Raw genomic sequence first — 16,393 nt, forward strand, 5'->3', positions numbered from 1 at the left:
CTACTGTGATGCTGTCAGTAAATAATGTCTTAATGTGAGCTGTGGTAGGGGAAGAGGACTATTGAAGCAACCAGAACAAATACATTAGGACTGATACCACATGGGCACACAGCTGATTTTTGAAGACCAATGTGTTTTCACCTACTGTGGCCCAGTGCATGGCAGTGCTCCTACCAGTTGTGTCAGTGGTTGTGGAGGCTTCACCGCACTCATGGTTTGGGCTCTTGCACCTCCTGACCATGTGCCAAGTAGCCCAAGAAGAAATTACAGCAGAGACTTTGGTGGCTAAGGCTCTGTGGATTCTTTGAGGGGGTGATATATGGTCCACAGATGTCCTCAAAGTAAATTTCCTCCCAGGAATGTGGTCTCCCAAGCTGCCATATAACCTTGTAACTCTGCAATATAACACCATCACACAAAGACCATTCTGTGGAAAAATATTCCAGTGGGCTGTTTTGCCCTTTTCTGTGCCCAGGAACACCTAGGCAGGTGCCATAGGATGCTGCAGTCTCCTCCCTGGCACAGAGGGATACAGATAAGGGGAGTGAGGACTCCACAGAGGGCAGAAGGGAGAGACTGAAAGGCAGGGACCAGTTGCGAGTGTGAGGTGGGTGCACAGAACTGGTATGAAGATCCAGAATGTCATCTTTTACCCACAGCTTATCCACTGGATCTCCTTCCTCCATTTTGTGTTGACCTCCATTCTTTGCTCCCCAACTTCGGAAGCCAAGGCCAGAAAGGAAACATGCATTTGCACACCAGCATGTCAGAGGTGCTGTGCCTTCACCTTGCCGCTGACTCGTAGTCCCTGTGGTGCCAATTTCACTTAAGAAAAATGTCTATTTGATGATGAGTTGAAAACATGGAAACTTTTGATAGTATCAGTTGTTATTGCTGTAGCTGGCAACGTGTCACACAATGCCTCTTCTGCTTCCTCCCCAGCTAGCTGGGAAGTAGATGCAGGGTATGCCTGAGGCTGTCAGCCAGTGTCCCTTCCCTGCTGTAGGTGTATAGCAACTTCTCTGCTGGATGCTGGCTGGGTCATAGAGAGGGGAGAGGGAAAACTACTCACTCTTGCTGCTTTATTATCTGTTTCTCTTTGAAGCATGAAGTTTTCAGGAGAACTGGAGGGGAGGAACGACGGAAGGGATCCAAATGAACTGTGATAAACAGGCTCCCTCCTGCCACTCAGGTAAGCCTAGGGGCCATGAAATAAGAAAATCCAGCAACCAGGCCATAGCTGTCATTTTTTTCTTTTCCTGCCAAGTGTCAGAGCAGCCAGTGTTGCAGCAGGTGGCTAGAAAGGCTCACGGGTCATTTAGGATGAGTGAGAGCATACTTTGCTTCAGCCAAGGCCACATGCCATCCCTGTGTCATCCTACCTGCACCAGAGAATTAGGGAACAAAAAATTTGCAGCCTGAAGGAGACACCCTAGTGAATCTTGCTGCCCTTGGATTGTCAAATTGGATGGCAAAAACCCAAGATCAAGCAGGGAACTTAAAGTAAATAATTGATTTAGACCTCCCAGGCTTGCTGAAAGGTGAAGACGGGATGAAGATGGGAACATCTGAGTTTCAAAAATGTATTCAGTGTTCAGAACTTTCCACCTGCATACATATTCCACGCTGCTAAGGTCCAAGAGCAAACAATGTATGCAAGGCTGTATGTGCAAGGCTATTGTTTCCCTTGGCTATGGCTACAAATAGGGAAATAATAAACATTCAGGTCTCCGCTCTCTATTTAAGGATATGGTGATACAAAACCAGCAAGCTGCTCTGCATTGTCGTTCTCCCATATCTCTCACAGACTATTTGTTCTTTCCAAAAGGCAGGATACAAACACAGCATGCCTCCACTGCCAAGGCAGTTTGCTTTTACTTTGCTTCTGTCCAATAATCCGAGTGCTCAAACCTATGAAGCAGAAATCAGCCCCTCTTCTCTGCTCACTTTCTTATCAAAACAGGGATTTAAGAATGGTGAACCACTAGGAGCAAATTGGGGGAGGAAGGAGTGTAAGTAGTGTTTTCCTAATGCTAGCAGTGTGCATGTCCATAACAACCTCCTGCTGACTTATTTCCGTTAGTGATAATGTGGTTACGGCACAGCAGCTTTCTGAGAGACACTTCCTTTGCACATGTTGATCCTCTCATCATTATTAAGCTTTTGTTTTTATCATAGAATTACTGTGCTATGCTAAATCAAGAATTCATGTTTCTCTGTAATTAAATACATTCCTATTAAACAATGTTTATGAACTATTCTGCATAGTAAGAAATTATGGCAGAGAATAATAAAATATAAATATGAATCATAACAAAAAACATGTGGATTATTTAATCAAAACCCAATGAAACTTGTTTAATTTAATTTTCTCAAGGAATAAGTGTCTACATTTGCAGTTTCTCAGATTGATTTAATTCATTCTCCATAAGCTTTGTTTCTGCTCTTAGCGGTCTGCAGGAAAAAAATTACTGTGCCCATGTTCTATTGCATTTGTACCCTCTCAGCAGTGATATAAATGCTATTAAGCTCCCCTGACAGTTTGTCCAATACTTTGTCCACAGATTATTGCTGTGGGTTTTTTCAACCCTGGGGCAATGCTGTATCACAAAATGTCTTAAAGGGAAAACAGAATGACACATGATGTTTTTGTTGTTATATTCTGTCTTATTACAGCACACAAAAGATTATTTAAAATTACCTACCTGTTAAAGCCAGCTTAGATAGCAGTAAGTTTAAAAATAATTATGTGTATCTAGATAAAAATAATTATGTATATGCAGTCAGGGTGAATATTTTCAGATGACTCTCAAATGGTTTCTGAGAATCCTGAAGGTGAGGAAGCCCAGAGATAGCTGTTCATTTCCCAGGTGCTTTGGGGAGTCTACAAAGAAGGTAAAACCAATCTTCTGGTTTTAATTTGTACCAAGCTCCTATGCCCTTTTATTAAACAGTTCTTCACCAACCTGAAGAGACCAAAGTCCAACTGCTGCTGAGGCCAGTGTCTCTTGCTAATTGTTTACAAGTGTTAGAGGCAGGGTTCCCTGCACCTTCTGTGCAGGGGGAAGGAGAAGTTGGCCTTCTACTACTGCTTTTCCAATGGAGGAATCTCGCTTTCTTTTGTATTCCTCCCAGAGTTTCCTACAAGGCAGTATGATCCAGCCCTCAGTAATTAAGATTCCCATCCTCTTGCCACCACATTCAAGTACAAAGGCCTACTCTGACATCAATAGGAAAGAGAAAATAATATTATTAGTGCTAACTGGTCAGCAGCAAATGTCTCTGGGACATATAAAGCCTATTCATTACTTGAAACAGTTACATAGCGGAACATATAACTGAGCATGAGAACTCCATCAAGAATCCTCAGCAAGCCTGCAACCAGTTCAGCACAGACTTCAGCTAGCTAAACCCGAATAACCAGTACACTTTGGTGAACGGCAATTTAGTAACATTATTTAGCTTCTTATATCTGTGAAAAAAAGAACTGCTTGAAAGAAGAGAGTTGTATGTTCACGTTGTTTCACTTCCATAAGCAGCAGGCTATCTCCCCTGCACTTCCTGACATTCAAAGATATGCCAAGATGCAATTTTAGACAAAAGCACTAGGAAGGGAGAAAAACTTTGTATATAGAAATAAAATAACCATTTCCATTTCATTTGTAGGCTAAAGCCACATAAAGAAGTATTGCCAACTTCCGCTGGAAGTTATTTAGGATTCACCTCTGGAGCAACCTCACTGCAGTCTACATAGAGCACAGTTCCTGTCACCTGAAACGAAGGCACCAGCCTCCCATAAACTTGAAGGAAGATTGCAAGAATGATAATATTCTGATATAAAAGCTTTCAAGTTTTCCTACTGTAATAATTACAAAAATGTACAATTTCTGCAGTTGTTCTGCTCTAATTACTGAATGATCCCTTTTTTGGGGTAGTGCATTATTACTATTTACAGCAGTCTTTTGCCAGATTCAATAAATTTGTATCTATTGTGTTACATACCAACAGCACATAATTCAGAAGGTGTGTACTGTTCTTGACTCTATACTCTTCATCCTTTAAGGTGTTTTGCATTTGAAGGTTTTTGACTAAAGCATCCAAACAATTTACAAAGGCGATACGCAGTCCATGGGAACTATTTGTAGCATACTTATTTGTTGGTTTCGGACTAATATTATGTATCATTTCAGGGTAAATGGATAGGAACCAGGCCTTACCATGACCCTGCCTTCCCTTGTAAATCTTTTATGTTTCAGAGCTCAGATGACCTCCTGGAGTTATTGTTTTTAGGCTGTCTGCCTAAAATCATTTCACTTGAATCATGATTTTAAACAGGGGATTTGGGGGATACACAAACATTGGGAATATATATTTTAACATAAAACAGGCCCTAACTTAAATACACAATTCTAGAAGCTACAGCCCAGTTGGACATTTGACTCATATTGTGCTGCTGTCCCCTCAGACAGTCACACACAGGTTCACATCTTTGCTGAGAAATACACTTGAAGGCTGTTCTCACTTTTTTCCCAACCACCTTGATCCCAGTGGAGCCTTTGTCTCCCAGACACAGAGCTCCCTGAACGAGGACCCACTCTATTTGTACAAATGTGTTTGCAAGTTCCCTGAAAAACTGCATGCAGTACCCCTTTCGCCCCACTACATTTACACACCCCATGTTACCTTTAGGCATTCTGCAGTGTAGACTATGTATAACCAGTACCTTGCCTATCTCCAGAGTCACAACGTTTCGAGGTGACCACCCTGAAGGGTTCAAACACTCTCTTCTTTGCTGATCTCTAGCATGATTACAAACAGCTATTATCTGGAGCCCTAGCGACCTGTCCAAGCTCCCAGCCTCACCCTTCCTTGGGCAATGCACAGCTGATAGGATCAGGGTGTTTGTGATTCACACAGGGATGCAGGGAAAGAGGAGCCTTGCTCCTGCCAGTAGACTACAGCTGGGATCACAGAGGTGCTTCTAGAATCAGGTCCAGTGGTTCCTCTCCTTAAGGCTGGCCAAGCTCCATGGAGAAAACCTCAGCCTCTGGTAATGATGGAAAATGGGGAAGAGCTTGGAAATGGGGAGAGAGGACCGGTGGATGGGCAGGCAGATGGGGAGGGAGATAACTAGAGTAAGGATGAGCACGGAGCAGGAACAACTTAATATGCAGAGGACAGTGGCGGAAAGGGTGGTGTTAAGGTGGGAAAACTATGAAAAGGTGAGATACCTGCATGGACATTGGTCATGGAATGGGAGGAAATTATCAGATACAGGACAGTTTTGTGGTGAACTGTATGTGTAAGAATTCAGGGAGGTATTTTAGGACGAAGACTTGCAAAGGGTTGGGAAGTGAAATAAGAATGGGGGTGGAATTGTAGAGGAAAAGGAGCTTATTGACTTGAGAACACCAAGGTGGGAATTACTGGACTTATACTGAGGAATTTCCACTCAGCAGAGCAAAGATTACAGGTAGTAATGTCATATGGGGTGGTAATTTTTCAAGTGTAGAAACATAGATGTTCAAGGCCTAGAGGAACTCAAGCTTTTGGGATGTCATCTTTTGTCATTTTTCAGTGTAGCTTACAAATCTTTAAGAAGTTAATACAGCTTTCTTGGCATGATTTCTTGATCCACGAGTTTCATTAGCATTCTGCACAGTAGGAATTCAACTCCAGAAGTGTTTTTTCTTTTACTGTTTTTGAGCTAACACTTTCCAAGACCTATTTTGTCTGCTAGTAATCACTTGGGAGATTGTTATAACCATTTTTTTTCCGTTTGTTTCACTTTTAATCACATTGAACAGCAAAAGTAGATGAATAAATTTCAAGACTGCAAACAGTTGTTTTCAGTTTCATCCTCTGGTTCTCATGCAGAAACATAATCCAAACACTAAATCAAATATTTAAAAACAGATCTACCTTCCTGACTTTCTTGTTAAAGAAATGAGACATTTCTTTAATATCAGACGCTGGAAATCTTTAGAAACAGCCTGCATTTTGAGCCTAAGGTATCTAATATCAATTGAAGCACATTTAGAAGCCAGCCTTTTTAAAGGTCTATCCCATACATACTGTAGTGCTCACTAAGCTCACAACATAATAGCGTAGGTCACACTCCTCTTCGGAGGAGATCAGATGGGACAGAAAGCAAGAAGCCAGCACTGAACCTTGCAAAGGTAGGTCCACCGTAACAAAAGGGCTGACACTTTTGGTGCAAGAAAAAGGCAAATAAACAGGAAATAAACTAAGGGAGATGGCAACTACTGGACTCAGAATGGGGATTAGACTTCTGAGTGAAAGTGAGGGATTCAGTAAGAGATACTGAGCACAGAAACAGCTTATTTTAGGTCAGCAAGCTTCTTTCATGTGTTCTGACACAGGTGCTAAGACTGAGGCCACCTTTTCCATCTCTGCGAATGAAACTGGAAATGAAGCTGGCAATAAGTCACAGCTCTGGAAATCAAACTGAAGAGAAGGAAAGGGAGAAAATCCAACATCTTGACAGAAGACAGATAGAGGGAAGAAAAAAATGCAATAGGTTTTACTCAAAAGCCAGGGCAGTCTCTGCATGTCAGGTCATCCTCTGTATGACCAAGATAGCAGGTCACCTTAGCCTAATTCAGCCCTGAGAAGGAGACCCTCATCCACCTGAGGCGGGACTCACAGAGCTTACAAGACAGCCAGTCCCATGATATAAGAAGCATTACAACACATCTGATTTCAAAGTCAATATTGGCAATTTAAGCGGTTGGAGAAGGACAGAGGATGTAGCAATTGCCTTAGAGAAAATCTCCTATATAGCTCCTTTATGTCTCTCCATATGGAGAAGAACACCAAGACACCAAGAGTTCAAGCTTTCCTGGCCTAAGCCAGGCAATGTCCCTCAGTTGTAATCCAAGATGACTCATGGTAGAAAAAGAAAAATCTGTTTTCCAGTCTCTATATTTTCAGCCTTCTCTGCTGTGGGAGTCATAAGTTATGCTAATGTATTCACTAGAAAGCAGAGTGAGATCACTAAATTCATTTCTCATAAGACAACAAACAGTCATGATGTAGGAGAAGATCTCCAGTCACTTTCAGTACCAGGCTGGGCAAAATTGAAGGCAGTGATTTTTAGGTGATTTATTTATAAATTTCTTTCTGTGAAAGAGATATGACACAGATGCTGAGAAAGATTTTGTAAGTATTTGCCCAAACGTTTAAGGAAATATGAGGAGAAGGATATCACTGAAGGATTTACATGGCTGTTCCATAAGTGGAAGTAAAAATGATTGCTTGAGAACTTCAGCTGAGAAATATTGAAATGAAATGGAAGACTGAAAAGCAGACTTTCCAAATAAAGACTGTGTTGGAGCTAGATGAGAAAAAGTGAAGCATAGTTCCCATCCTATGAAACAGGTTAGGAGAACCCTGTCTTAGAAGATAAATGCTTTTCCATGATTAAGGTCTACTTTACATCAATAATTGTTTTTCTCAGATATGATAATTAAGGTGAAGATGATGATATTGATGCTTTAATGCTCTTTACTTCTACTGAATAATTTAAGATGAACACAACATTTTGCCTTCAAGCTGTTACTTGCATCCTTTGATGTAGTCCCAGGCCTAAGGAGACATATCTAAGACATGCTTATTTTCCATCATTTCCTATATTGTTTCAAGGAGCAGATAATGATACGTATTCAGCACTGTTATTTGGTTTTTAAAGGAAATAATCCCAAGCCTACTATTAAATAAATAGTAAGTTTCCTAATTATTTCAAATGCTTTAGGGTAAGGTCTAAAAAGAGTAAAAAATACTTAGGCTTCTGATAAGATCAGTCTGAGAAAGTTCCCAGTGTCTAAACTGAGAATACAGGTCAGCTTCCTAGCTAGGGTAAATGGAGTTGTGCCGATTTACATCAATTGCATATCTGGCCCAGCTGAGATTCCATTTTAAATGGACTGTAGCATCAGGCCCATGTTTTAACTAATTCATCAGAAAGATAACCAAAGCTCATCATTTTCACAGGCAAAAGATTCTGGCAGTTTTTTAAACATCAGGGAATTCTTCAAATTGACAAAAATAATATTCAATAATAATATAAGTAAAATTTATATAAGCACAGTATGTACAATTAATAACAATGTTTACTGTGAACCTGTTTCTCCATCACCTCACTGCCATGTTCTGAAGCCAATCCAGTGCAGCAGCAACCTAAACTGGAATAGCCAAGCAGTATACTAGATATAATACACTGAATGTTTCTTACAGTGTGTTCTGACAAAACTTACTCATCACACTATGCTGTTAACATTGAATCAAAATGACAATTGAAATGTCTGTGTTATTAATGACTTTGCTGATAGGAAGGGAAAATATTTGATAGAGGAAGTGTGTAGAGGCAGCTACATGTTGGTAGATTAAAGGGAGCAGTTTCTCATTCCAAGGACCTAGAGGATGACACCTAGACTAAAAATTCCCTTAACATATTTTAACGAATTAGAGTAATCTTGTGGAAAAAAGATAGCCATTCAATAAGGGAATGTGCAAAATTCTACAGAGAGTCAGGATTCAGCAACAATATTCACAACATAAGGAATAACTGGATAGCTCATACTGTTGCGGAAAGTTTTGAGGACTATTGTGAAATTCAAGTTCAATATCAGTTAACAACACTGTTCTGTTGCAAAAGAGAAAAACATTGTACTGAGAAATATAAACAGGGATATCATTTATAGACAGATGATGTAATCCTTCTGTTATTCTTAGCATTGGTAAGGTCTCAGCTGGAGTGTTTTGTCCAGTTTTGGGCATCATATTTCAAGAAAGATGTGTATCAGCTGAAGACTCCAGATTAGAGTAACTAAAATTGTATGAAACAACACACAGGCAGGATTGAGCAATTTCAGGTTGTTTACCATAGAAAATAGAACATCAAAGGTGACATAGTAATTGTCTTCACATCTTTAAAACACAACTGCAAAGAAAAAAGGGGAGTAATGCTCTCCAAGTTCATGGAGAGTAGAAAATGAGTCAGTAGGTTAAAATGCAGCAGGGAAGATTTAAGCTGGGAGCAGGACAAACTTTTTCGCAGTGAAGCACTGCAACAGATTGTATGTAGGGGGAATGGTAGCTCAGAATGCAGCAGAGGCCAGCTGCTCCCTCAGGGTGGGAAGCCAGGAGCCACATGCAATGCCACAGCTGGCAGGGCAGAGATCCACCAGCCAGGCTCTGTCCCACTGCCCCCAGGAAGGGATCAGGCAGGCCAGGGGAGGCAGCCCTGAGCCCATGTCATCAGGCAAGCTCCTGGTGATGAGGCATCTCCAAGGTCAAGTCAAGCAGTTAGCAGTCTGGGATCAGGAGGGCCCATGGTCAAGCAAAGCAGGACTGTAGTGGAGCTAGAGCCTGGCATTCTACGGCATTGCTGGGACAGGGACTGATGGCCCTGGGCTGGGCTGAAATAAGGGTCCTGAGCCCAAGGGCAGGCATGGGGGTTATGCCAGGGGAGGCTGGTCAGGACCGTTCAGGCCACTGATGCCTTCAGGGCTGTGGCACGTAGAATACCACATGGAAAGGCTGGAGGTCTTCAAGAGCAGGCTAGACAAACTCCTGGCAGGATGGGCACAGACATCTCTGACATCACAGACTTCTGCCTTGGGGCAGAAGGAGAGACCAGATGGCCTCTAGGCTTTCCTTCTTCATTTTGACATCTTAAGTTTGATGCCATAGGTCTGAATTATTGTACATCTGCTGTGGCCTGTGGTGATGTTCCCCTAGACATCAGGAAGGGTGCCTTGGACAGAATGGAAAGACGTCACACCAGGGCTCTTAAAGGTCCTGGATCAAAGAGCAAGAAATATCTTCCCCGCTTCTGGGGCAAATATATAAGACATTGATAATTTCCATCCAAAGGCTTTTTATTGTATTTATTATTCCAATAATATTGTTATACTGACTATGTTTTCAGTTTGGATAAACTGCTTTCACCTCTATGTCCATAAATATTCTGTATGGTTAATATAAATATAATGGATGGTGAATACTAATATATTAGCTGTTTCTATACAGTGGAAAGTAGATTATTTCTTCAGCTGTGCTTCCTTTGGCCCTGAAGATCTATGGTTTTCATACTCAGATTGCTTGCTTACCCAAGTCATACCACTGTTGCCAAAGAAAGAATATGCATGAATAAATGTCCAGCAACAAATTTAAAATTACAGTCAGGCCACACTTCTGTAAAATTAACATCCTTCCAGATGTTACAGGAATAATTATTTCCTGTACTCACACTATTAATTTTACCTGTATTTTTATAACTTGTAATCTTTATGTGCTTCCACTTTTTTCTCCTATTTTACTTATGGAGTGGTTTTGCTATAATCTTTCTTAACTGTACCCACCAAATGTGTGCTTCTGGCATCCAGTTAGTCTCTGATATCACTGATGCTCCCTATTTATCTAGCCCCTAATCATCACAGCACACTTACTTACAAAATAAAAGCCTAGGTCAAGCCCTACTCAAGTATTTTGGGCATGATACTGGATTACAGAAAACCTTGTCTTCCTCTGAATGGAGGCAAAATAGCATGCATTTTCCTGTGATGCATTTTTAATTTGTGCTTATCTCCAGGTGGAAAGGAGAGCTATAATGCATGTAGGTAGGCTGGCTCACATGTGGGAGGCACTGAATCTCCGAGAAGACTTATTTGCAAGTGTAATTAATATTGAACATTTTACGGAAGAAATTGAGTGGCTGAAGTTTTTAGCCCTGGCATGTAAACTGATTGGATTTGTAAGTTTATTCATACTTTCATGTTGTCCTGGATGACTATGCTGTATATTGTGATTTTGAGTTAATGTTTGTGTTGAAATGGGAGACCAAGTTACCACATATTTTAACCAGCTAACCACTAACCCAGCTGCTCTTTTTGAAGTCAGGAGGAAATCTTTTTTTAAGAATAAGAGAATTACTTTAACTATATTCTTTCAGGGATCAATGGAGCTAGAATATTTGTAGTAGGCTCTTTTCCAGCTTTTTCTTTTCCAGACAATTCACAACACATTAACCATTGGGATGGAGAGACAGGGACAAAGGTTGTAAGCTTCATCTAGCAATTTGCTAAAGTCATTTTTGCAGCACTATGCTGTAGCTGTGAGGTTAAGCCCAAAAGAGTTCCTTTGTTTCCAAGGTCACTCAGCAGATATGACTGATGAAAAGTATCCTGGCTCTGTCTTGCTATTCTTCACTCCAATTTTGTCTAGTTATTGTAGATGACTGGAGAAAACTTTGTGTGTCAAAGGAAACAGATCAGCATCTTTTCACCACTACCTAATATTCAGACAATCTTTGTCAAAGAAACCCAAGAATATGAGGGAAACTTAGTACCATAACATGTGTTTTCAGTTACTAAGAAAACCAAAGGGCAGGTAGTGGGTTTGAATCTAATGGCAATTGATAGTCAATTTGTATGGGAAGCAGATTGCAGTCTTCTGACATAACCTCAAGAAACTGGAACGTAAAAGCCTATCAGTTAATGCTGACAACCCAGCAAATATGGCCACAGATTTCACTATGGATTCAGAAAAGTACCTAAATACTTCTCACAGCACTTAAATGTGTTGCTTCTTCAATTATTTTAGCCATTTAATAGAGAAAGGAAAATGGATTTGTGATTTGCTATTAGCAGTGGAAGACAACCAGGTTAATGAGCTGACATGACTAGATGTATTGGTGTGATTGATTCACCTGCAGATTTTAGGAAAGGAGCCCTCTCTCTCATCCCAAATACCAGTGTTGGACAAATGTTTACATACTGAAGACTGCATAGTGCCATAATTCATATGTGGGGCCATTTAGAGGACTAGCAGAGCACTGGTTATAGCACTGTTATTACACTGATGTAACCCAACTTTATCTTTTAGCTGAAAGCTTTAATTCAGATGAGATTAGGCCATCAATGTGAGCAAAGCAATAGATTACACTGAGGTAATCAAGAGTGAACTTGAAGAAAAAAAAGTAGAAGAAAAAAGTTCCAAACCAGAATCACAGAATCATTTAACTTGGAAGGGACCTCTTGAGATCATCTGAATGATCTGGTACAACTCGAATGGAAGTTAAAGCTTTATGCTGAAATTTGTGGATAAAGGTCTATTGATTGTTTGCAATAGAAGTATATTATTTTAAAAGTATCTCAGCTATTATAGCTTACTTATCTATGCATCTGCTCCTAAAACAACAAGAGTTACAGGATTTAATCTTGGTGGGACAAACTTCATTGACCCTTGTCTTCAATACTCTCATCGCTAGTACTAATTCCAAAACCTTCCTCATGGGAAATTTGGACAAACACTCTAATTAGAGGCAATTATTTTTAGATTTTTTTTTCTGTTCTTCTCTTGCTTAATTTCTTTTTGTAACTTAGAATGAAAATGAGAAATGTTTTGAGCAATTAATCTGTTGTTAGAGTTTGTTCTTCCCCTACAGCCATCAGAATCTAGATCTGCTACTAAACTTGCATACTGTGGAAATAGCCTATGTGTTTGTAAAGGTCATTTTGATGATATAGTAGATTTTATATTTAGTAGAGCAATAAATAAATAGTGCCATGAAGTTTTAGCCAAAAATTACTATTTTCATACATACACTTTCACTAATAAAACATTATTCCTGTCAGTAGGATTGCCTGAAAAGACAAGTTTTGACAAAGATTCTAAGACATACCAGTGGAATTGTCCTAATGTTACTTAAACAAAAACATGCATCCATTTATATTATGGAAATGAGTCACTTTTTAGTTTAAAATGCAGTGCTTATTATTTTATGTTCACGTGGCGCCATCTTGTGGGGTTCAAAACTCATGCACAATTACTTCATGCAGTATAATATCACCAGCTTTCTGAAAGCTCTGGGTTGTTATTTAAACCGTCATTAGCTCAAAAAGGTCAAACCAGCTTGAATCCTGGCGATGTTTCCTTCAAGTCATAACTCAATACCTTTATGATCTTGTCCTTGTGGGAACTTCTCAAGGTAAAGAGCATTTAATGTGCTTTACATAAGATACTTCACTTAAATGTGGGCAGACAGGCCAAAGATAAGTTGTTTTGATTTTTCCCACTCTATTTACATATTAGGAAGAATAAAGTCACAGCTTATACACCCATTCCTTCCAAATACATCACAAAATCAAATTTGATGACAGGCCTTCTGAACCACACAGGTCATAGGTCTTCCATGCAGCTAGTCCTGCTGTAGCTTTAAATATGTATGATTGAACTTAAGCGTATCTTTGACTGAGATGTTGAAAATCTAGAACACTCTGTAGATTATTTTCAAATAATCAAACATTGAACTGAAAAGCTCTCTACCAAATATCTGCTTCCTCTAATAGCATTTTTACTGTGATCAAGATATCCCTTCAGCCTATCTGACGAATGAAGTACCTGTTTTCTGTAGGTTGTATTCTTAACTACATATTCATCGCTATTCATCTCCCCTTTTCTGTTTGTTATACATAGATTGAAGGATAGGTGGCTAGACAAAAAAGCTGTTCATTTTCTTTCCATTAGCCAAGTTGTAGCTTTATTCCTTAATTGCATATTTATGGGGGTTTGGGCACCTACTAAAATAGTCTTAAACAATAATCAGTTATCATTTGTATTCTTGGCCTACTTGTCTCATAAGAAGCTCCTAATTTTCTGAAATACTCCCTTGTTAAGTCCACACAAATTTTTGGTTGTAATCCATTCAGAGGAAAGCTTAATAATATTGGTTTGTGCTAGTGCTTGATCATGCTTAGGTTAGTACTTAATTAGATCACTAGACCTTGTTAGTACTCTTAGCAGGAGACTTCCAGAACTTACACTGAATGAGAACATGGTTTTCCCAGGTAGGTGCTGGAAAAGCCCCATTTTCTGATGAAACTGTGTTGTTTGACAAATGTCTTCTCCTGCTTTTATTAGCTTCATTTTGTTTGCTTTCTCTCCTTCCTGAAACAAAAGAGCTTTGTTTTACTTTATCTGAGAATTGTCCCCTCAAAAATCTTTGGTCCCCCAAAGCTATGTTCTAAATACATTTATTTCTTCATCATTATTAAGCGCATCAGTCTTGTATACACTTTGCTGTATCACCCTGGTACTGCAACTTAAACTGTAAATCATTTAAGGTAAGAATAAGCTTTTTATTACTTTCAGTGAAGCTTCATGCAACATGGACATCATCTCAAGCATTAAAATTGCAAACAGAACCACATATATGTTTTAATTATTCATAATTCAGACAGCTTTTCCCTGCTTAATGATTTGAGTCTTTTCCTACACACATATTTTTGTCCTGTATTACATTGGTCCTGTCACTATTCTCTAAATTATGTCCAATTTGTCAACCACTTTCTGGTAGGGAGAGCATATTTTGTCACAGTAGAATTAATATTCAGTCAGTTTGTAACACGGTTTTTCTGCGTAGATGGTCCAGTACATGATGACCTGTGTTAAGCTATCATATCCCACTTCATACTTCGTACCGTTTCACTATTTGGACATTATTGTACAGTATTTGTAAAAATGATTTATTATTCTTCCTCACCACCAACAATATAATTCTTATTCCTTCACATAAACTAACCCTTTATATGGCACAACATCAAATTTGAGATAAATCATGGAAATCCAAGACATCCCCTTCATCTGTTCAGGACAACGCTGCTTATCATTATACTTTTCATTACACTTTTATTTATGTTACATTAGCCAGCTTTTTTTTTTTTTTAATTGCCTTTGGCATTATTTCTACACCAAGTAGTGTTGGAACCTGGAAGATTGCCACAGTTTGCTTTCCCAAAGTCTGAGCAAACCTGGCTGTGGCCACATCCAAAATTGTACCCCGGAAATGTTTGGGGAACGTTAGTTATCTGTCAAACAGGAAGAAAAAATGAAATTGGTTTGATGAAATGCAATGGAATGAAATGGAATTTAATTTTCTCTCTGAAACATAGCTTGATCATGAATATGAATAACAATACAATACTATGTATGAATGCAGCACATGACATTGAAGCATTTCATTTTGTAAGCAAAGAATAAGCTTTTTTTAATCAAAATTTTACCATAACAACCAGACAGGTCCAGAGATATTCAGTGATTCCCCACACTGTTTCAATGAAAAAATCCAATGTCAGTCAGAAAAAACACCTAGGTCTTCTGATAGCTAACTCTATGCTCAGAATACACTGCTGCTAACTCTTGTAGTTTTATCACAAGTCTCATGACAGCTTGTACTTTTCTTTGAAGACTGACCATTTGGAGGTCTGTGACTTCATGAGAATATCAATTCTTTACGCAATTTTTTTATCTTTACAGTTGCATTTTAAAAAATTATTTGTAAGACAATCTTGCTATTTCATCCAAAGTTTTAAAATGGTTCAGTTGACAAGAATGGAACTTGGTAGCCTTCTGTATTAATTTTCCTTTTGATGAAAAAATGAAGTGTTGTTCTATGTGTCTTCAAACAATACGTCAAATCAAAGGATGGTATTGTGGCTTGGGGGGAATTTTTTTTAATATCTGTTACTTGTTGCTAACAACTTGGGATAATTCTTCCTTAATTGTTTAAATTTCTGCACTCACATCTGTAAGTTCAATGAGAATTTATTCATAAACTTCCATAAACCACCTTAAGAAAAAAGTATACCAATGGTTCTGGCACTGGTTTGGTAGTTGCAACACATCTTTTTGAGCTGTTTTCATCTTCTCCATTTTTCTAGTTTATTTCGTTCAGCTGTTCTCCTATTACAACTATCTTCTTATTTTACATTTTTCAAAGAGAAAAATTGAAGCAGTCTCCACATTCCTGCCAGAAAACCCTTCTGTTTTGACAAGATGATAAATATCTTCATGATAGTTTTACTTCAAGTTCAGCATCTTTTCAGTGAGAATGTTAACACAGTAATACCCAGTAACAACACAATTTACGCATTGGGAGAGCACAGATGTTGAGTACTTACATGCACTTCTGCTATAGTACTCTTAATAACATAGTAATGTAACCACATTTTCAGCCTGAATAAATGTAATTGCTTTCAATGCTATGTTTTCAGAAGGTCTATTTATTCAGCTAATAAAAGCAAAGATATGCAGAATACTAATATGCTTCTGTGTGTGAAACTTGAGGCACCATCCTTTATGATGTACGTACATGGGTGTTTTCAGGGATTGCGAAAGAAGATTTAACACTAACTGAAAGCCAGCGTGGAGAACAAAGAACCGACGGGTTTAGCCTGTCAACAAAGTATCGACAGTTCCCTTTGACTGGCTACCAGCCTGCTTTTACCTGTGGTGCCCGAGGACTTGCAAGACACAGGCTGCACGAGCAAGCAGGGGCCCTGAGGTAGTTTTTTGAGCAGTCCCCCCCAGA

At 39.2% G+C, this 16,393-nt stretch overlaps 1 long non-coding RNA gene across 1 annotated transcript in view; it reads left to right on the plus strand.

Annotated features, from left to right (window-relative positions):
• Positions 1-5,840, plus strand: part of LOC138685050 (uncharacterized) — a 30,148-nt gene extending 24,308 nt beyond the window's left edge. Inside the window, exons 2-3 of the long non-coding RNA XR_011324292.1 lie at positions 1,106-1,192; positions 3,667-5,840. This is a non-coding gene — a long non-coding RNA (uncharacterized lncRNA). The remainder of the gene's footprint in view (positions 1-1,105; positions 1,193-3,666) is intronic.
• The last annotated feature ends 10,553 nt before the right edge of the window (positions 5,841-16,393 follow it).

This window comes from Haliaeetus albicilla, chromosome 4 (genome assembly GCF_947461875.1).
Source record: "Haliaeetus albicilla chromosome 4, bHalAlb1.1, whole genome shotgun sequence".
Classification (NCBI taxonomy): Eukaryota; Metazoa; Chordata; class Aves; order Accipitriformes; family Accipitridae; genus Haliaeetus; species Haliaeetus albicilla.